The 23798-nt window shown below is 30.5% G+C and overlaps 2 long non-coding RNA genes across 2 annotated transcripts; both read left to right on the top strand.

Annotated features, from left to right (window-relative positions):
- Positions 1–6481: 6481 nt before the first annotated feature.
- On the top strand, positions 6482–10375 carry LOC134680854 (uncharacterized). Its single transcript, XR_010100525.1, has 3 exons — positions 6482–6585; positions 8398–8688; positions 8916–10375. It is a non-coding gene; the product is annotated as an uncharacterized LOC134680854 (long non-coding RNA).
- Positions 10376–21847: 11472 nt separating this feature from the next.
- Positions 21848–23145, top strand: LOC134680852 (uncharacterized). Its single transcript, XR_010100523.1, has 3 exons — positions 21848–21917; positions 22223–22284; positions 23007–23145. It is a non-coding gene; the product is annotated as an uncharacterized LOC134680852 (long non-coding RNA).
- The last annotated feature ends 653 nt before the right edge of the window (positions 23146–23798 follow it).

The raw sequence follows: 23798 nt of genomic DNA, 5'->3' as shown, positions 1-23798 counted from the left end.
AAATTGAATCGCAATTTCCCGTCGATATGCACAACTACATAGTATGTCCTTATTAACTGAAAAGGTTTCGTGAAATTCTGTTGTGTGGTTTGAGAGGAGTTGCGATGACAAACTGTTGTAGTAGTACATTAAAGTAAATAAGTTCAAAGGGGCGTATAACTCCTGGAAAAAAATTTGAATCGCAATTTCCCGTTGATATGCACAACTACATAGTATGTCCTTATTAACTGAAAAGGTTTCGTGAAATTCTGTTGTGTGGTTTGAGAGGAGTTGCGATGACAAACTGTTGCAGTAGTACGTTAAAGTAAATAAGTTCAAAGGGGCATAACTCCTAGAAAAAAAATTTAATCGCAATTTCCCGTCGATATGCACAACTACATAGTATGTCCTTATTATCTGAAAAGGTTTCGTGAAATTCTGTTGAGCGGATTGAGAGGAGTTGCGATGACAAGAAACAGGACTGACGGACGGACGGACTTGGTTAGTAGATTCTGTACAGCAATAAGCATTTTATCATCAATACCATTTCGTAACAATTTTTGCCATAGTTAACTATGGCAAGTTACGAAATGATATTGATGGTAAAATGCTTATTGCTGTACAGAATCTGTATGAAAATGCAAAATCATGTATAAGAGAAGGTAATAATTTCTCTGAATATTTTGCTCCAAATGTAGGAGTCAGACCAGGAGAAAACCTCTCTCATTTAATATTTCCATTTTTTCTTAATGATCTGACATGGTTCTTATCAGATGCCTATGATGGTCTTAATGATGTATGTACTATTTCTCACTTGCTGTTTGATAATGATGATATTGAAGGTTAAATTGTATTTGTTACTATACTGAGGGGGGGCAAGGGGTTTAACTGTTATGCTATTATGGGCCATTTAAATTCTTTGTTATCTGTTATTCTGAAAATATATTTACTGTTAGCTGTTATTGTCTTATTCTTTGTAAGCTGTTATAGGACTATTATCTATTTTGTTATCTGTTATTGTGAGAATCTATTTGCTGTTAACTGTTATTGAAAATTGGAATGTAAGCATTTTGACAGCCAATCCTCCGTAGAAATTGAAGATAATTGAAAATTGTGATTTAAATGGATAATAGTCTCATTGACACGCTTACCACATCTTCTTACAATGTATATCTATTGGGGTCTTTCTACTGGTAATATCGGGTGGCCCTGTATTTGCAGAAGAATTTCAGTAACATACATCACATAAACATTATTATTAAAATCAATTGGATCCAGGACCATTCCAGTATATATTATTATTATCCTTTGTAATAAATTCCGTTGTCTGTGAACATGTAGCATTTTGTACAAATTATAATTCACTTATTACTTGTACAATAACTTATAGTATGGATTTTGTTATAAAAAAAGCATTGGTCCATCCTATAGATTTTTTTTATTTAATAACCACATAATAATCTTAATGCTGGACTATTACACCACTGTCCCTGATTATGGCTTTGGGAATTATACAACATCTTTTTCCTTTAGCATTTATATTATAAGTGCTACTCCCTCTCTTTTCATATACATGAAAGAGAACCCTCACCATATTTTTAAAAGCTTTTTAACTGCTTCACATGGCGAAAATTGAAGCTCAGAAACCAATGATGAAAAAAGATGTGTCTTCAGTTTCATTTTTCGACAAATACCCTTTAAAAAATCCTACAGCTTCTACAATGCTGTACCCAAATTTTCCATATTCTATAATTTCACACAAGATGCATTATTGGTGTTTCACTTGGTGTTATCCAAATTTTCACTAGTTCCAATTTCTATTATACTATCAGAATTGTCACTTGAGTCAATTTCTATTATCAAAATAACAATAACTGGCATGCATGTGTCAGTTACATCGGTCCTGTCTCCACTGGGTTCATTCAACCTATGCCAACATTTTGAAATTAAGGTATAAAATTGTATGAAAAAATGTTGGCATAGGTTGAATAATTTGTTACAGATAAAGTGTTATAAAAACATAAATTAATCAGGGGCTAATCAATTTACAACCAGTTTAAACCTACCGTTAAAGTATAAAGGTTTTACAAGTACAACACAAGTGAAAATGTAGTTATAATTGTGTGTGTTGAGGATCTCTTTTTTAAATAAGAACTAGCTAAAAATTAATATAATGAAGTGATGAGGAAAAAGAAGAATTTTATGGATTTTTATTAAAGAAGCAAGCATCTTGTCATATTAAATATATATCAGTGTCATTCTCATAAATACATGTAATATAAAATATATGATCAAAAATATTAAGTTTTATATAAAAAAGTTTTCTTTAAATACAATGGCATAATACACTATTGATACTCGTGTATTTAATAAGCACTGAATCATGTAAAATATCTATTATAAATGTTCACTATAAATTCTAACATATAGATAAAGGAAGATGTGGTGTGATTGACAATGATCAGACATGATCTCTCCATCCAAATAACATTTATAAAAGTTCACCGCGATATAGCCTTTTTGTGCTAATGCGGCGTAAAGGAACAATCATTTATAAAAAAAAAAAATAAGATAAAAAAAAAAATAATAAAAAAAAAATTATCATTTATAAGGTAAACCAGTATAGGTCAATGAACGGCCTTCAACACGGAGCCTTGGCTCACACCTTTTTTTTAGTATACACACAATAATTGAACTACAAACATGCAATTGTGAATTTCTAGAAAAACATGGAAATAAATGCAGAAGAATGTATTCCATAACCAGAAATATTTATCATACACTGAGTTTACCAGCTCTTTATTACTCTAAATGTATGCACATAGGAAATTGATTTGAAAACGAAGGATAATCATAAGATATACTGGATTGGTCCTGGACCCGATTGATTTTAACGTACAAATTACATAAACAAACGACAACTACTGGACATAGAATTAGAAAAATTTTACTATTATGATTGTCTCAAAAGTCATACTATAAGATATGATGCTGCATCTGCACAATCAACTGGTGTCATGTTATCCTTAAAGTTTGGTCTCTTGTGCAAGTTTCACAAAGATAGCTCAGGAGTAATACATGTCATAGAATTATTTTAAAGTTTATTCTAGTCCTTAGTGGGTTCCACAAAGTGGTTCTAAATTTTGACATTTTCTAAAGTTGGTCACAAAGTAAGGACTAAACAAGCGGTTTCTAATGATTGTCTTAGGATAGTCACAAGTTTGTTTGTATAAATTACACTCATTTTTTAGTAGTTTTGCAAATTATCTCATTATCATCATTTTATCAACAAAATAATGAAAAAAAATGATCATAAAAATTTGCACCAATAAAATAGCCTTTTATCTCTTTTTTTCTCAAGTATTGTTACATTTAAGTGTTTAATTTCAGAAAGATGGTCTTTTTTTTTGTCATTTTTATTTTTTTATTTTTTTCAACACAATTTTGCTAGTATCAAGGATTCTTTTAACAATTTTTGTCTTTTTAGAAAAAAAAATATTCCATTTTTACTACAACACAATTTTCCAAATACTTTATTTTTGTTTCTGAAATTTCAAAGAGTATTTTTAATGCTTAAATATACTGACTGTATTTTACCTTTTATTAATTAATAATTGCTATAACAACACCTATTGTATTTTGTTTGTAGGCATAGATTGAATATGTTTTTATCAAATGTTGACATAGGTTGAAGACACCCTCCACTGATCTGGGTATTTTTGTATTTTATAAGTATGTTTTATCATGAGGTCATTAAATAAAAAAAAATATATTGTGCATCAATGTTTTTTTTTATTACTTGTAAAGTACAAATGTATATAAATGTATATTGCTTTTCAGAAATAAAAAATCTAAAAATCAAATTGATAATAAAGTGTCACTGGCTGCACTACTTTCAAAAATAAAAAAATAAAACCTAAATCATTAAAAATTGATCCCTCGAATGCCCTTGATTAAAAATATCCGTATATCAAAAACAGAAACTAGTAATTTCGTTCAGAAAATTCAACATCCATACTATAACTTATTGTACAAGTTGCGGAAAAAAATCAACCAAGGCAGAACTGCCTCAACGGCCGAATTAAACGTCTTGTTTACACAAATTACAATTTTCTAGGTCCATACCACAAGTTATATACTAAGATCTACGAGTCATCTACTGGATTGGTCCTAGACAGAATTATTTTCATATTTCATTTACTGTTATCTGTTATTATCCTATTTCAATTCCTTGTTATCTGTTTTTCACCAAATCAATTCACTGTTTTGCTGTTATGGGGACCCCCCTTGCGCCCCCTCTATACTAGTCAACACAAGAAACGATACAAGACTTTTTTCAAATTAAAGATGAAGTTTCTCGTTTATAGGACCAATATTGAAGGTAGTGATATTAAATGACCATGAAAATATAAATCCGTTTAAAAAAAAAGAATTTTTGGGGCTTTCGTGACGTCATTTTGCGAAATTCAAGTTTTTTGACAAAATTTACATAAAACAACAATTTTAAAAACAGAAGTTCTAACTAATGATGTCAACCTTTCAATGACAATAAAGACAATGTTTGACATTAATTCTTTTTTAAAAATCGTACAGTTTCTTTGTTTATTTGTAAAGCAAAGTTCTGCCCAACAAGAAATCGTTAAAATGTAAACATTATCAATTGATTTACCATTGACTGTATGTGTAAAGTGAAATTAAATAGAACGTTAACAATCTTAAAACTAATCCGAAAGGTTCTAAAGTTACAGTGTGTTGTTTTCATATCTAAAACATTGATTTGAGACGAAAACAATTTATTTTTTTGCATTTTATGAGATTTCATAAACACATTTTTTACCCATTTTTTTTCAATTCAACCCATTATATATATAATTAGTTACAACATGAACATATTAACTTGATTAGCGTTATGAATATTTTTTAAACGAATTTGATAATTCTATTTGGTACTTAGAAAATTGTGTGACGATTTTGTGTCAAACTTTCCACAAAAATAATTTGCACCCTATGATCGTTTACATGGAATTAAGGTACTCTCCGAAAGGTTTTGATTTTCATTATCACAATTGCATACATTGCAAATGAAAGCCTTTGGAAATAGTGTAACTCATTTTGTTAAAATTTTAATACTCTTTGATAAATTTTATTCTAAAGTCGTGTATCGTTTCTTTTGTTGACTAGTATATATGCTGATGATACTGTTATTTTTGCAGAATCTGGCAGCTGAATTGCAATCTGCACTAAAGTCTAAATGTGATGTTTTTATATTGTGAGACCTGGAAACTTAAAGTCAATGTAACTAAGACCAATGTTATTCTACTTTCAAAAATAGGCAGTGTGAGAATACTCAGTTTTTATATAATAATGAATAAATAGTTGTTATAGAAGATTTTCAATATCTGGGAACAGTCTTTTTTAAGAAAAGGTACACTTTCAAAAAATAAAGCTCGGCTAGTCTAACAGGCTAGGAAGGCCATGCTCTATGCATTGTGTAAAGCGAGAAGGCTTTGTTTACCAGTTGATATTTTGTTACAAATATTTGATGCAATGGTTGCACCTATATTGTTGTATGATGCTCAAGTGTGGGGTTACGAAAACAATGAAATTATTTAATCTTTGCAATAGAATTTTGCAAGTATATTTTGAAGATTAAAAAATGTACTCCAAATTGTATTGTTTATGGAGAGCTTGGTAGAGAACCTATGCCTATTTGTATTAAAGCCAGAATGGTTGTCTTTTTGCAACTTATTTTAAATGGTAAAAAAAAGAAAATATCACGCACGATATGATATGTTATATAGACTTGACGAAGATGATGTGTATCACTCTAAATGGTTACCATGTATCAACGAAATTTTACTTGAATGTGGTTATAATCATTGTAGGAATAACCAAACTATGGAAAGAAATGTTATTCTGTCAAGACAAGTTAAACAGTTTCTTCATGAAAAATTTATTGAAAATTGGAAAGCACAAATATTTAACTCACCTAAGTGTATTAATTATAGAATTGTAAGACTGAATTTGGTTTTGAGAAATATCTCTCTGTTTCCCCACCTGAAATGATGTATACTATTAATAAATTTAGATGTGGAAGTCACAAGTTGCCAATTGAAGCTGGTAGTGTTTGTTCTATTGATGGATCTGGGGGAAAAATGTGATCTAAGTGATAAAGAACAACTAGATTATGATACATATTTAATTGTAACTTTTTTAATGGAGTTCGTGTTGTTTCTTATTTATTATTTGTAACTGTTTATGTATAAAATGCCACGGTCTCTTAATTTCATGAGTCTTTAGGATAAAAAAAGATCTTTACAAGTCATTTTTATATCAAATGTATTATCACACCTTTTTATGCTCGATTTGAGATCTAAATTTTATTGTCAAATAAATTTTGTGAGCAGTTTTAATACCGAGGGTGTGTCTTACTTGTGAGTTTTCATTGGTTTGGAGTTTTTAGACCCTTCATTATTGACCAGTGGAAAACTTCCCGCCGAAGTGTTTCAAATAGCACTTTGTCTTCAAACGAACAAGATGGACACATGCAGTTTACAGAAGCAAAAGATTTGATTTGAACTGTTTGTGAAACCACACATACTCAAGGTAGATATTAACCCCTTGGTATTTTCCCAGATTATTTTCATTATTAAAAATATGGATCAAAAGACGACTTTTGAAATCTTTTTCGAAAAATTAAGATATGATATAGAAGACTATCTGATGAAATTTAATAAGTTGGCTCGTGTTCATTGATCGTCCTGAATATGCATGAAATATTTGCCACTGGACACCAAGTAACCAACAATCAATCGTGTTCATTGACATCGGAATAAATAAAAAAAAATAAACTAGAGCATGCACTGGTTACTACAAAACAAGTGCCTGAGTCGATGCTGTAGCAAGTATCGTGATGTTTGAAAAGGTTGCACCAACTGAAAATGCAGATGGCATATTTTTGCTCAACTATTTGAAAATATTTATTTTACTTTTTCGTATTTTACTGATACATGGAATTATATTTCAAGTTTACAGTTTTCAAGTTTATAGTAGATGCAGTCTGTTTGTATTTTATAAAGATGATAAAGCCATAATTCAAAAAGTAGAAGACTTGATTCTCCATTATATTGTCCTTGATCCTCGATTTACTTGCAGCCGTTTTGGTGGTAATAAATATTATGTACATGGTTTTCTCTTAATTGTTTTAACACTTTTTTCACGTTTTTGTTATTGATCTGAGTAAAGTTCAGTTACATAATTTATTTGCAGTATGTCCTTTGTCAGTAGATATTTTTCTGCACAGCCAGTTACTAAAGTGTGAAATGAGTAGATTGTTGTGTAACACCTATATGGTCATGTGATCAAAAGGTTAGAATTTGAACCGATATATGGTCGTGTGATCAATAGGTTAGAATTAGAAGCCAAATCAGTTTAAATTGATTTTTACTTGGACAAAGACCTAGGTATTTTTATGCCCCACCTACGATGGTCCACTGAACATAGAAAATGAAAGTGCAAAGTTCAGGTTAAAGTTTTTGGTCAAGGTAGTTTTTGATGAAGTTAAACTGAGTCACATCTACTTGAAACTTAGTACACATGTTCCCTATGATATGATCTTTCTAATTTTAATGCCAAATTATAGTTTTGATCCCAATTTCATGGTCCACTGAACATAGAAAATGAAAGTTCAAAGTTCAGGTTAAAGTTTTTGGTCAAGGTAGTTTTTGATGAAGTTAAAGTCACATTTACTTGAAACTTAGTACACATGTTCCCTATGATATGATCTTATTAATTTTAATTTCAAATTAAAGTTTTGACCCCAATTACACGGTCCACTGAACATGGAAAATTATAGTGTGAGTGGGGCATCCGTGTACTATGGACACATTCTTGTTTCATTAGAATATTAGGGGACATGAAATATGTTTGAAAGAATTTTAAGGCAATTAATTGATTCAAAGTGATCTGTGTTGGATTTTAGATTTTAAAAGTTCCAGAAAATTACTTTTGGAGAATTGAATGATTTCACTAATTTTTCATGTTGCATGTGAAATTACAATATGATGACTTTACCCCATTTCTTTAAGTTTATTGATTTATTAGAGTTGTTATGTTTTCAAGCTTTTACTCTTGTATAAACATCATCGAACTGTAACTATAAGTTCTGTAACCATGGTAAAATTCATGATTGGTTGTGGGTGCATAACCCCCTGTGGCAAATATATCATGCATTTCAAGTTGAAAGATCCATGTAACTTGACCAGGTATTGCTTCCAAATAGTATCTACCTACAACAACAGGAATAGGGGACACATTCATGTATATGTCTAGGAGACTGACAGTGTACCAACTGAATTTGTTGGCAATACCTTCTGAATACATTTTTTATATAAAAGTTAATTACATTTGGTTTTTCAGAGAATTTACAAGACTATTATCCACAAAATGCAACAGTCTTATTTTGATGAATTGTTGAACCAGAGAAATGTGAAGACTTACAGACACCTAGACTGTATAGTCAACATAACAATGATTAGAGAATCAGACTACAGTGAACATTACAATGATTAGAAAATCAGACTAGAGTCAACATTACAATGATTAGAGAATCAGACTATAGTCAACATTACAATGATTAGAAAATCAGCCAGCTGCATTTCATCAATCAGTTTATGATGAAGCTTTACAGCATTGGAAATGATTACTCAGGTATGTATTGGTTAAAATTTTGAGGTTTGTTTTATAGGATAATAGTGGTGTTTAATTTTATCTTTCTTGAAATAAATATATTAGAAATGAGGTGAAATATGGCATTGATTAAAGGAGATGTACCAAGGAAAACATGTGACTGAATAAACATTTTATTAAAAAAGGATGAACAATACAGTTTTGAGTTTCAATCCTTTCATATATTAAAATAAAATGATATTTTGTAGGGACCAAACAACTGAGCAGAAAGAAGAACCGTATGACCTTGAAGAGTAAGCAATGTATTAAGTATATTTGGGGTTACCAAAGAGTATGGTAAGAACCTCATCTTAAATTATACTTGGTGAGTATTCTTATTGTTGGTTAAATATTAAGCATCATTATGGAAAATGGGGGATCAAGGGTATACACCAACAAGACAGTGACCAAAGGAAAATAAATAACCAAACCATCTAGAGGTTTCAACTATAGTCTGATGTTTATACAATACGTGAACTTGTAAATCATCCAAAGTCTAAAATATTTGTGAATAAAATGAACAGACTGACAAATAACTTACATACACACAAATATCTGACCTAAGCACATGAGCATGTTGCAGGGTGAATTTTTTTTTTAAATAAAGCTTGAGCCTGTTTTGTGCAATGCCTAACCATTTAACGACAAAATTTCATACAGAAAACTTTTCAAATTGAGGGGTTTCAAATTTTAAATAAGCCAATTTATGGTTTAAAAAAATAATGGAAATCTTGACTCCCCAACAAGAGAAAAATGTCACTCTTATCATTGAGGAAAATGGCCACTACCTGAATGGTCTTTAGAATTAATTCAGTTGCTCTGGTCATTTTTCAAAATTTAACAATGTAAGTAAATATGGAGTTGTTTGATCAATGGGAGATAACTCTGACCACATGGAATAATTCTGAAAACTTAAAGAGGGGTCCTGATCCAGAAATCCCGGCCTTAAAAACACAAAATCCTGAGCTCTCGAAATTTAAATAAATTTAGATCCTGACATCAAGAAATTAAAAAAAAAAACTTTATCCTGAAGGGGTCAATCCCTAAATCCTGTGCTTTAAAATACCAGATTCCTGAGTCCCAATATAGGTCCTATCCCCCTCACATATATAATTGATAACTTAGATAAAAGAAATACAGAAATTGTTTTGCCTTTTGCCATGCTTACAATCAACAAAAGATTTTTTTCTTCATTTTTCAAAATAAATTCCAAGACTAAGATGTAGGATGCCATTCTTCTAACAAAATACCACAGCATGGAGACCCTAATCAGCACACTAAAATGTCCAAACGTGTGTCCTACATCTTGAAATAAATATAATTTTATAAATGTTCAAGTATCTTCAAAAACATTTTTTACTCATTTCTACTCTGTTGAGACAATTTCACTAGCACTGCACTTTGACTTTGACTAAGACAAACACAATGTTGATTGAAGTTGAATGGTACTAGTGACAACTTTGTTGGAGACATGGAAAGCATTTGGTCATTGTTAGTAGTTTTATGGGCTTTCACCTCTTGAGTCACAAAGAACCTTATGTACGTTAGTTCCATTGAAATGTTATATGCATTGTCAATGCTAAACATTTGATTGACTTTGACTGATTTTTTTTTAGTTTCGTCAGAGTGTAAATGAGTTTGAACAAAAGGCAATATAACCTTTTTTTAGTGATAAGAAGATTTGACTTGTATTTTTGATAAAGTTTTCACCAAATTTATTGTTGATAGCAAGGCTTATGGTTTGCACAATAGAATATGCCTTTTACACAATGAGCTCAGTGGTGAATCCAGGGGTGGGGGGGGGCTGGAATTTGGAACCCCCCTTTTTTTTGGCCCATCAATGCATTTGAATGGGAGCATATAGTTGGACCCCCCCTTTTAATCTGGGTTGGGAACCCCCCTTTTTTGGGGCCTATCAATGCATTTGAATGGGAGCATATAGTTTGACTCCCCCACCCCTCCCCCCCTTTACTCTGGGTTGGGAACCCCCCTTTTTAAAATGGCTGGATCCTCCCCTGGAGCTTGTCACTTTCACTCAAAAAACATTAAAGAAACCATCAAATTCCTAAGCTTAGGTAGGAGCTTCAAATTGTTATAAAAATTACTTAATTATCATTATCTTGTGTATTTTAGCCACCTTCTGCTTAAAAAAAATTACATTTAGATAATTTATCACTTAAAGAGGCATTTGCAATGATTTAGATAAACAATAACAGCACTTTGTTTTTTTTATAAATATTAATAAAAGTGGAATAATGAAGAAATGACTTGTAATTATTAACAGTCATTTTTATAGTTAAATTGGTATAAATGATCTGAAAAGCATTGCTGATTTCATTTTTTTTCCCAAAATCACAATTCAACCTCATTTTGGTCTGTATGCATACAACATTTAATAAGAACCATTGTAGTAGATGATTGCTCAGATAATAAAAAGAACAGAATGTCAAAATAAAACGGTTTTGCCAACAAAAAATATTATTTCAGTGGTAAAACTCAAATGTTTTTGCTTCAATTTTTTACTCACTTGAGTGCAATTATTTGCAAAGTACAAATCTTATACAAAAGAATTATGTCTGAGACAACAACCCAACCAAAGAGCAAAAAACAGCCGAATCAACTAATGACTCTTCAACTCAGTAAGAAAATCCAGCATCTGGAGGCAGGCTTCAGCTGACCCCTACACAAAAATGTTCACTAGGTCAGTGAAAGTGGATGTCATACTAAACTCAAACATATATTAAAATGAACTGAAATTAAAAAACCTACGAGACTAACAAGGTCCAGAGGCTTCTAACAAGGGACAGGTGCAAAAATGCAGTGGGTTAAACATGTTTTGAGAGATCTCAACCCACACTTATACCTCTATGAGCCAATGTAGAAAAAACAAACACAGCAATTTGCACCGTAAAACTCATTAAAAAGAAGTCTGTGTCCAACTTCAGAAAAGGTAACAAAAGAAACAGACTAATAATTTGTGTATTTTTACAACATTTACAAAGCTAAATTTTGTGGGAAAATAAAGTAAAAGTTAAATTAAAAAAGAAATATTTAATTTTGAAATTTACTTCAAAGGAAAGAAAATAAAGTTTAATTGATTTTATTCTTATATGTGTAATGTTGTATATGTATTTATATTTCATTTCAGAGTTCAACAACAGATTATTAATTCTATAATTTTGATTTTCGCAGATTGCAGCAGTGGGATGTTACAGTCATAGACGTTGGATAGACTCCGTTGTACTAGGCCAGGGAGGGTAGCGCAGAGTTTCCGCAGCACTATACAATAGTAGCAAGATCACTCTACCATGAGCTTGTTAAAGGGCCCATTTGATGAAAGTGACACCAAAGTTCTCCACAACACTACAGATTTGTTTTTGCAGATGCAGCCGAGAGGATGTTTCAGTCATGGACTCATTTGATGGAAGTGGCACCAACATTCTCAAACACTAATAATTTACAAATTTGTTTTTGTTGTAGATGCAACCTCAGTCATACACCCTAGAGTTTGGCTATGTTGTGACAGAAGAAGAGTGGCATATAGACTTCTGTATGTCCATTTTTATGGAAGTGACAAATTACTAATCTTTCTTCTTATATCCATTTCAGAGTTCTTACAAAGATGCATAGGTATAAAATATTTATTATTTTTTGTCTTTTGGTGTATTTTTGTCAATGAGTTAAAACCCAAAGAACAGTACATCGATCAGAAGTAATAAGTTTGACTAGTGTAATTTGAGAGAGAACACTCTGGAACACAAAAAATATCCTACCTCATAAAAATTTAACACAACATCTTATTTTCACCTTTTTTCATTGAAGCAGCACACAGTGTAGTCAAGAATGTATGCATGTCCTTGAACTTCTAGAAATACAATACCTCTAATAGTTAAAACAGTCTGGTATAATGGTCAACAAGAGCTACATAAAAAAAAGGAAGATACCAAAGTTAAATTAAAAAAATATGTATTTAATTTTTGAAATTTACCTCAAAGAAAATAAAATAAAGTTTAATTGATTTTTTTCTTATATGTGTAATGTTGTATATGTATTTTTATTTCATTTCAGAGTTCAACAACAGATTATTAATTCTATTATTTTGTTTTTCGCAGATTGCAGCAGTGGGATGTTACAGTCATAGACGTTGGATAGACTCCGTTGTACTAGGCCAGGGAGGGTAGCGCAGAGTTTCCGCAGCACTATACAATAGTAACAAGATCACTCTACCATGAGCTTGTTAAAGGGCCCGTTTGATGAAAGTGACAAAAACGTTCTCCACGACACTACAGATTTGTTTTTGCAGATGCAGCCGAGAGGATGTTTCAGTCATGGACTCATTTGATGGAAGTGACACCAACATTCTCAAACACTAATAATTTACAAATTTGTTTTTGTTGTAGATGCAACCTCAGTCATACACCCTAGAGTTTGGCTATGTTGTGACAGAAGAAGAGTGGCATGTAGATTTCTTTTATGGAAGTGCAAATAACTAATCTTTCTTCTTCATATCTATTTCAGAGTTCTTACGAAGATGTATATGTATGCAGTATTTATTATTTTTGTCTCTGTGTATTTTTGTCAATGAGGTAAAACCACAGAACAAATCAATCAGAAGTATTAACTGGTGTAATTTGAGAACACCCTGGAACACGAGAAATATCCTACCTCACAAAATTTAACATGAGACATCTTGTTTTCACCTTTTTTCAAGGAAGCAGCACACACAGTGTAATCATGAAGGTATCCATGTCCTGGAACATCTGGGAATAGCATATCTCTAATAGTATTTTTACTACTATCCTCAAAATTCAAACAAAACAGTCAGATATTTTGATCAACAAGATGTACAATCTCAAACCATGTGGTGAAAAAAGACAACACATAACCAAAAAAAGTGACGGAAAATTGTCTACACTGACAACAAAATATTATACAGCAACAACCCATTCAAAGACCTGAGAGATTCTCAAGCACCAATTCAACCAAAGACCAGGGATGATCTCCAGCACTGAGCACCAACCAAAACAAAGAACAGACATGAACTAGGGCAAAAAGCACCAACCCAACCAAAGACCTAAGAGGTTTTCAGGCACCATGCAACCAACTAAACTAAATAGCCAGGGATGATCTCAGACACCATGCACCAACCTTTCCAAAGATCAGGGATGCTTTCAGGCACAACAACCTTACCAAAGACCAGGAATGATCTGACACCAAGCACCAACCAAAACAAAAAAAAGGGTGATCTCAGACACCACAGAATGTTAGCAAGTATTTGATATGTTAACTTATCTACTACTTGTGTAAGTAAAATGTTTTTTTTTTCATTCTGTGCTGCATTTATTCTATCAAAAATTGTCAAAATGCAACATGAAATTTTTATGTGTACTTCATCTCTTTCTTCAAAATGTTTTACATATTGTAATTTTTTGAAAATTCCATTGGACTATCAAAAATAATTAGTAAATAATTTCTTGAATAATTTTTTTTTTATTGGAAATGTTAATTTACTTTAATCAACGAATATGAAAATAAATGTTCAAACCTTTTTCATGCATAACCAAATTAATAAATGTGTTAAATAAAAGATTACAAATAAAAAATTTCTATATTTTTTTTTTAGAAAATTAAGATATGCTTCTAAGAGTTTTTACAATTGAACTGTTCCAGAATATAATAATGTATTGTTTTTTACAGAAAATATAAGGTAAAATGACAAATTATGATTCAGGTTTACATGAAAACACTGATATCTTGAATGACAGTAGCATAGGTGGATCCAGGGAGCCTTGCCCCCCCCTTTTGTTGGTAAAGGAGTAAGTTCGGTAAGAACCATATTTGGCCCCAATTATAAAGTTCATAGTAACAAGACAATAACTGTTTCAAGTTGCCTTAAAGACATGTTAGAAAGTTACACAGAACTGTTTTTGTCAAAGTTTACTTCTAACACGTTAATTTTTACATCCCAAAAAGGTCAAAATAAGGGATTTTGGTGAAATTTGTCAAAATAAGCCAGATTGCAACCAAATGAAGGACCAGGAAACATAGAGCGCAGGCGTCGACAAGCTTAAGATTCAAATAAGACGTGTGAAATGTCTTCACAAACATTATTTTAAAAGATCTTTGTTGTCGACGTATGCGCTCTATATTTCCTGTCCAATAATCTATGGAAATTTACCCATTTTCATTGATTTTTTCGTGAAAATCAATATGAGTTCAACTTGTGACGTCATAATGAAACGCAGAAACGTAAAATTTCCAACAAAATTGTGTATATCCTAGCTAGTCAATGGATTAGCTGTAATTTATCGTGATATTGGTCGATTAATCTGAATTTGAAACTTAAGCATTTTAGGACCTTATCGAACATACTCCTTTTGGTTGATTATATAAGGAATCACTGTAGTATGACTAGAGGGGGCCCCCTCATGAAAAGTTCTGGATTCTGCCACTGAGTAGCGAAATAAAAATTCACTAAATTAGAAGGGGAGGCAAGTTGTATAAAATAAGGGTATCAATACGATATGGTATTTCAACAAATGATGCAATTTTGCTCTAAATTTGTGAAGTAAAATTCAGGTACACTATGCCAAGATCAAATTCATGTATATTTTACCCTTGGGAAGTGGTAAAAAACTGCTTGAAAATTAAGATATGTCTGCAAAGTATTTAGTAATTGGGGAAAATATGGTTTGGTTCAGATTAATTGAATAAGATTTTGAATTTCTGAAATTAGTTGATATTGTAATAAAAAAAAATATTTATGATTATCCCAAACATTCACCATCAACGATTCTGGAAGATTATGTCGAGCATTTTTTTGTTGTTGTAAAAGTTTTCATCCAATAATTTTTAACTGTAGCCAAATAATAATTTGATTAATTAAAGCCATGGACACCTTCTCATAATTTAAAAATATTAAGATAAATATGCCGATATAAATACAAGTGGTACTTATTTGATTCTTGTCGGTGGATTCTGGAATAATTTTCATTTCATATTTAAAAATTACCAAAAAGTATTTTATTTGAGAACATATTCAGCTTGAATACATAAATGACAGAGATTTTTATTAAGCATTTCATGTGAACAACCAAGTTAGAAATTTGACCGAAAAAAACTCAAAAAAAGATTCAGGCATACAAATTATAATATACATTAAAAACTGGATATTAAATGATAAAACCGTGGAAGAAGATTGATTTAATTTGATTACAACACTATTTAACCATTGAACAAGATTTTCTTCTGAAATGCAGCAAAATGGTTTGCCCATCAATTTCAATAGTTAAATTGATATATATAGGAAGATGTGGTATGAGTGCCAATGTGACAAATCTCCATACTTATATATGCAACAACATTTGAAGCTAAAAAAGAGGTTGGAGATTAACCCAGAGTGGAACGCCCATTTATTTAATTTCTTTATCAAATTGATCAATGCAGAAAGGGTGATAGTTGAAATAACTTAGGATGAGGTTTATTAGGTTGTAAAACAGTTTAAGGTCCTTGGATCAAATGATCAACAGATATTTATAAAACATTTTTAAACATTGTCTTGTTTGCATTGTTAGTGCTTTCGGGTGGTTGAAATTTTCAAAACAATTCATGCAGTTTTTGGTGATACACTCGTTTAAATGATAAAACTGAAATTTCAGTTTTGTAATTTAACAACTTCCCTAAATATTTTACTGTTTTCAATACATCTTGATTGTCAAATTGGAGAATAACAGTACATTTGTACTTGAAACTAAATTAAAGTTTGTCATCTGCATTTAAAGTTTCATAGCTGAACATTAATGTTCATCTTGATTTTTTTTTTGAAGACTAAGCAAATATCAAATGACCATTTCAGAAATACATTGAGCTCAGAGCGCTGCGTTTCTTATCTATTACTAACATAGTTTCTCTTTGGAGTAGCTTGCAGTTGCTAGGGTCTGGTTGTTTCTTTTGTTTTTTCATTGGTTCTTTGAATGGTGTCATGGTTTTCAAGTGTTCAGGATATGGTGTTCTGCTTTTGAGGGAATCTTTATATGTAATTCTGAAATGAAAATATTTGATATTTGTTTGGTAATTTAAGTATTAAAAAAATTATAATTTTGAGCTTAAATCTGTAAAAAAGTTTTATAATTTTCGAAACAATGTCAAAAACAAAGGTCTTTAATCAAATTCTAAATTATATTTGACATATTATGATGTATTGGAAACCAAAATATTAAAAATATATTTGTATCTTAGATTGAATTCAAATACCTTATTGTGAAAAATTACCCAAAATGTTATATACTTAAGCGTCATCAAAATTATTTCAGGGTATCTGTTTCTTAAAAGCACTGATTGCTAACAAGATAATGGTGAAGTAAAAGTAACATTTCAAAATTATAATCTACCTTTTAAATTAAATTCACTTAATGCTTTGACCAAGTGGGAAGAACAAGTATTTAAATCATTTCAAATACCCCCCTTAAACCTTCATTCTTATTTATCTGAAACTATCATCATTTCCCAGAGTTATTTAGATAAAAATCCCTAGTATTAAACAGAAGTATCTAATTATTTTGCTTCAAATATATCATTCTTGGGTTCATTTTTAACTCTAACCCCCAATAATATGCTTTCATTCAGACATTTTACAAATTCTCCATACAAATCCCCCAAAAAATAATTTTGTGAAAACCTAAAATTTGTCATTCACATGAATAATAATAATAAAAAAAACTGTCAATAATAAGGAATCCACAGTATTCACATTTGGTTGAAAAATATTTGTAATCAAGTTTCATCAATTAGCCTCGAATGTTGTATTTAAGCGAAATAGTTGTTTGTTTCTTTGCTTTGTCTTTACACAGCTGAAAACTTTTACTTTTAAGCAAGGGAGATAACTTGTTTCAAATTTAATTTAATTAAGAAATTTCTAAAAATGACATTTGTCCATTCGGCATCATATTTTTCTAAAATCAGTGTAATTCTTAAAAATGTTTGGTATAACTATTTGGTTTATAATTATCAGTACATAATTAACAACTATTTTTAATTTTAACTTTTTCGTCACATTTAACAATTACTCATCATGACAAGATTTTGACATTTCTTTTCGAAATTCCCCTTATATTTCTTTTAAAAATTGCATACAATATTCACTTTAAACATATTATAATTGTTAATGTTTGTGTCATTTTGGTCTTTAGTGGATAGTGGATAGTTGTCTCATTGGCAATCATACCTCATCTTCTTTTTTATAACTAAGCAGGTTCAAATTAGATCATGTACCATACTTTAGGGGCAGTGGTAGATTCAGAGGGTGGGAGTTCTGGAGAGGTTGGATCCTCCTTTTGTCGAGCCTTTGACTTAAGTTGAAAAAGTGACACATAGCGATCCTACATTCCGTCATTGGCATCGTCCACAAATATTCACTCTGTGGTTAACGTTTTTAAAATTTTAATAGCTTTCTTAAACTATCCTGGATTTATACCAAACTTGGACAGAAGTTTGTAAATGATCATAAGATAGTATTCAGAAGTAAATATTGTAAAAATAACATTCCATTTCTTCGTATTTTACTTGTAACTGGACTTAGTTTTTCTCCTGGGAAATATTACATTCACTCTGTGGTTAAAGTTTTAAAAACTTTGATAACTTTCTTAAACTCTCCTGGATTTGTACCAAGCTTGGACCAAAGCTTGTTTATGATGATAAGATAGTACATGTACCCAGAAGTAAATTTTGTAAAAATAAAATTCCATTTTTCTGTATTTTTCACTTATAACTGACTTAGTTTTTCTTCAAGTTAACATAACATTCAGTCTGCTGTTAAAGTTTTTAAAATATTTATTAAATTCATAAACTATTCTGGATTTTTACCAAACTTTGACAGAACTAGGACATGCTTCTTTTAATCAAAAGATAATAAAAAAAATTAAGGGATTGCTAAAGTGAATTTGATAAGATAGCCATATTTTGGATCCTATGGCACCTTCATCAGGATTGACACTATAGGGAACTGCAGAATCCTGTAATGATAATTTGCATTTCACAATGTCACCATCAGGATAAATTATAAATAGGAGAGTGAAGGTAGATGCGAAAATAAACTAGATCAAGAATGTTAAATAAAATATGTTTTTGTATATTTGGACGACATTTGACTTGCAATTATGTACCATTTACTAGGCTGGATATAGTACAGACTTGCATACCGTACCATTTCGACACTGGAAGCAGTACGTTTGTCTGAGCGAAGCCAATTGGAAGCATGTACCTCTTAGTGAAGCTAATTGGGAGCACATACCCTCTGTCTTGTTGCGAAGCTGATTTGAAGCAGTACATATATACCTCTGTCTGCTAAAGCTAATTAGAAGCAGTACCCCTGGCAGCGCGGTCCCAATTAGAGGCATGTAACTCTGAGGGAAGCCAATTGGAAGCATGTACCTCTGCAAAATTTGATTAAACACTATTCAACAAATTTTATTTAACATTCTTTTTAAACCATTAATACTTTTTGTCGAGCCTTCAACTTTAATTGAAAAAAACATGAGACTTGGCCATCCTACATTCTGTCAGCAGCGTCATCATTGGCGATCACAAAAATTCACTCTTTAGTTTAAGTTTTTTGAAATTTTTATAACTTTCTAAAACTATTCTGGATTTCTAAAACTTCCACCTAAGCTTGTATATGATCATAAGATAGTACCCAGAAGTAAATTTTGTAAATGAAACAAATTAATTTTTCCATATTCTACTTATAAATGCCAGGATACAATACATTCACTAAAGTTTTTAAAATTTTAATAACTTTCTTCAAAAATTCTGGATTTGTAACAAACTTAGATAGAAGCTTGTTTATGATCAAAAGCTAGTATCTAGACAAAAAATAGTTAAAACTTATTTCCTGTTTTTCCGTATTTTGCTTATTAATGGACTTAGTTAACCTTATATTCTGAAGTTAAAGTTTTTAAAACAATTATTAGATTCATAAACTATTCTGGATTTTTACCAAACTTGGACAGAAGCTTCTTACAATCAAATGATAGTCTGAGAGGAATATTTTTATTGATATTCCCCCCCCCTCATTTTTGTTGAGCCTGGGATTAACAGCAAAAGTAAGCGAGACACTGGGATCTGCAGAACCTGTACAATTTTTTTGGTTGCAATTAAATGAGAACAGAACCTAGTTTGAACCCTGCCTTTTATCCTGGGTGGGAGCCCCATCTCTTTAAAAATGGCTGGAACCACCCCTGGGGGAGAATAATTGCTTTTTTATCATTTGAAGATGGAAAAAACTATTTACGTTATTACATGGGATTTGTTTCCAAATGGCAGAAAAGAGGTGTTTCCTGTCTTGTGTATTGACAGAGCTAGTTCTGATTGTTATCCTCCATTTAAGGAACCAGTCATTCCCAAAGTTTACCTTGTGTCAGTCCATCTATATTAATGTCAAGATATCAGTGATTTCTCTTCTCTTAAGTTTTTTGGAAGCATTCTTATGAAAAACAAATTTTGACATCACCGATTAATATGGTTCATGTATCAAACTTAATTTGGGAACAAAAATGTTACTTTTGAATTGTAAATTTTGAAACTATTTCCTTCAACTATTCTAGTTTAATGATTTTATTACATGGAATTTGAATTTGGACAATTATTTTTTAATTTAAAGAAACAGGATTTTTTGAGTTTACAATATTTCATCCTAAATTTTATCCTAAATGTAAAGATTTCTTACAACATACCACTATTTTGTATTATATTTGTATTTTATATTATCAGCGTTTCTTTTACCATTGAAACTTCAAAGGAAGATTGCACTCACGTTGAAGTTGTGTTATTCCTAGTATGAAACTGGTTGAGAAATTTCCCCCCATTTTCCCGAAATTTGTGAAATTTTATTAAAATTTACAGACAGTACTCGTTTGTGTAATCAACTCCTGCAGTTATAATTTTTTCTATTCTTGAATTAGGAGATTTTTATTTAAACCTTCGTAAGAATGTAACAATTTTTGTTTAGAACTCACATGATGAGCATGCAAATTGATTAAGGTTAATCGTCATCACAAATGTTTGACCTTTTATATTTCCATATATTTAAATTTCAGTAAAGACCATTCTCCTTTGTTGATGGAAAATATGAACTTGCACAACTGAGCTACTTCAGGCTATGATAAATTTTTGTAGAATTATTTTCATACTTATGATGTGTGTGAAGAGAAACTTAAAACAAGGGAAATTTTATTAAACTATGCTCCAAAATATTAAAAAAATATTTGTGATTTATAGGTGTTAGCCAATAAATATTCTGTTCTTTTTTTATAACCTCTTTTTTTAGGTATTTACATATCAGATGTCTGCTAACTAATATAAGAGCAATAATTTGAGCTATGTAAATAAAAAAAATGTAAACATAGTTCTAAATAAAAATGGAAAGAGAAATTGTGGGTATTTAAAAAACAACATTTGGTCAATTTTCAAAATTCAAGTTACATGTATAAAAGCACATCTGATATTTTTACTGTTTTATGTATGAGTTCAAACAATTATTTTTTATATTGAGAATTACTTCCATGCTGCCATGAATGTAAAAAGAAAATATTGTGAGATGCTTTGGAACATTCTTTGGACAATTGTATATTGGATTATATACAACGGAAAGGACATTGGAATATTAAAATGGATTCAGTGAACTGGTTATCACAAAGAATTATGTTGAAAAGCATGAAAAGTAGCCATGGCAGCAGCTCCAAGGAAGATGGTTACATAAATCTTCAACCAAGTCTGAGGCTTCACCAAGAAAATAAGAAGGCAAGTTTAATTAAGCCAAACATTTTCTATACAATCAGTAATTTGATAAAAATTGTATATTAAGGGCATATGATAGAGTTGATGTTGCTAATGTAAAATGTTATTTTTGCCATTTAATGGGAGATAACTCATAATTTACCTTTATAAACAATGGAATATATTTAAATTATTATTTTTGTGGAGTTGAAAATTCAATCAATAAACTTAAGACTTACTGTTTTTGATTTTAATCTTTTATATTGATTTTACAGTTATTTATGTTATAGTAAGAAATTGGAATAATGTTTGGTAAATGTCAGGGAAATTGAAATATAAAGTATATAAATTGTAAATTTTCATATATTTCAGTTTTTTTTTGTGAGATTTTTTCATGGTGTGGGAATAAGACTTGGAGGTCTAATACAGCTAGTATATAGGTAGGTGCCAGTATACAGTTTCGAATAAAATAAATGTTTTATAAATATTCTTTTTAAATTTTATGTGGTTCAGGCTTGAAAGTTTCTAAGAGTTTGGTTTCTAGTTTACGCATTTTTTTTTTATCAGTACAAACATAACGTAATTTTGAATATTGAACCTAATTATTTAGTTTGTTGGATTGCTATCTAGTTAATATATGTTCTCAGCCTCTATTACACATATATAACCTATTTCTTTTTAATTTCATATGGTAACAGTGATCTTTTGAAACCATTCTGGTAAGACTTAACACTTTATATTTCAGATTAGCATCAGCTTGTCTGTAAGGATTGAGGCTGAGAATGGCCATTGGAGCTGACTAATATGGTAAGAACCAATACATAAATTAATGAGTCATTTAGCCAAGAACATGTAAATACCCTAGAATGTTATGCAAAGAAGTATTATATTTTAATTATGCAGATCTTGAGACGTAGTAAACTTTAATTTTTCTTGAACTATAACTGTGATATAATCTAAAGGGAGGTATCAAGATAAATAAAGGAAATAAAAAAATTATTCAGTTACTTAGAAAATCTTACTATCTAGTTTTCTAAAATTGTTCCCCGTATATACATTGTATAATGAATGGGATGTGGACCATCATGTGGTATGATTGCCACTGAAACAACTATCTCCCAGAGACCAAATGATATGTAAGCAACAAATGGTCGCTATTTTGTGCATTTTTCCTTTGATCTTTTTTTTTTTGCTTCTCGCTAGAAACTAAGGAGACCATGTGGCGTTGCTAACAAAATTGACATTGAAATTGACAAGGTCGTCATAGGTAAAAAAGCGATAAACAGATTATCATTGGTCATCTCAACGATAATCTATAAATACGTCGAACAACAACCAACTACTTGTCATCCCTTGTTTGCTACTGAAGACTGGTTGTTTGTAAATTCAGTCTACAGAATCACTTCAAAGCAAAGTAAAAGCAATGTTCTATTGTTCTATGCATCATAAGTGCATTTATTAACTAGTTACTTATTCCTTTGCATTGAATATTGTTCTGAAAGATATTAGAATGTATATTTCTTTTTCAGGTGACTTCAACTGTGGCTGCAGGAAATTATTGTGCAATACAACTGAAACCAAAAAGAATGTAATTCAGACTATTTTTGTGTATGTTTTAAAAAATGTTCATATTTTTTTACCAAAAAAAAATTTTTTAAATTGTAAAGATTCTCCATTTTCAACAAAGCTGGAAGTTGTTGGCTAAATTGATACTTCATAATTTTCCGATTTTACTTTTAAACCTACTCTTGATATCTTAATTATGGTCAATGTGTTATCAAACATTTCCAGAAGGTTAAAAATGGAGAATCTAAAAAAAAAAAAGAAAAAAAAGGTTATTTTGTTAAAATGTACATTTTGGTTTTCTGATTTGTTGGATGTATCTCTTTTTTTCTTCATTAGTTTGTTATTTTTTGCAGTGTTTTTAGCTATAAAAAAGATTATTTCACAAGAAGCATAGAAAAAAACACATCTTGGTGAGAAAAGATTAATTCAGATTTTTAGTGTTAAATGCCACAATAAGCAAGATTTGTTATATATCTTGGTGTCCATTTTTTCAATTGGTTGAGAAAATCGGAGTAATGGAAGTGAACCACCTAGGTGAACAATGATGTACTAAATATTTTTGTTAATTATTTAAATAATTTATATCAAATTATTTATTATTTATTATAGCTATACCATCTTGTATTTTTGTTAGATATAGCAATGATGTGGAGTCTAAACAGGTGAAATTTTTGGCAAAGGGAGGTAATAAATTATTCCCCTGTTTAACTCCTCATTCTTTTAAATTTATTATTTTACTTAAATATTCATATGTA

Source organism: Mytilus trossulus, chromosome 8 (genome assembly GCF_036588685.1).
Source record: "Mytilus trossulus isolate FHL-02 chromosome 8, PNRI_Mtr1.1.1.hap1, whole genome shotgun sequence".
Lineage (NCBI taxonomy): Eukaryota > Metazoa > Mollusca > Bivalvia > Mytilida > Mytilidae > Mytilus > Mytilus trossulus.
Note: the sequence above shows the minus strand (reverse complement) of the source record. Positions and strands in the feature narration are given on the sequence as shown.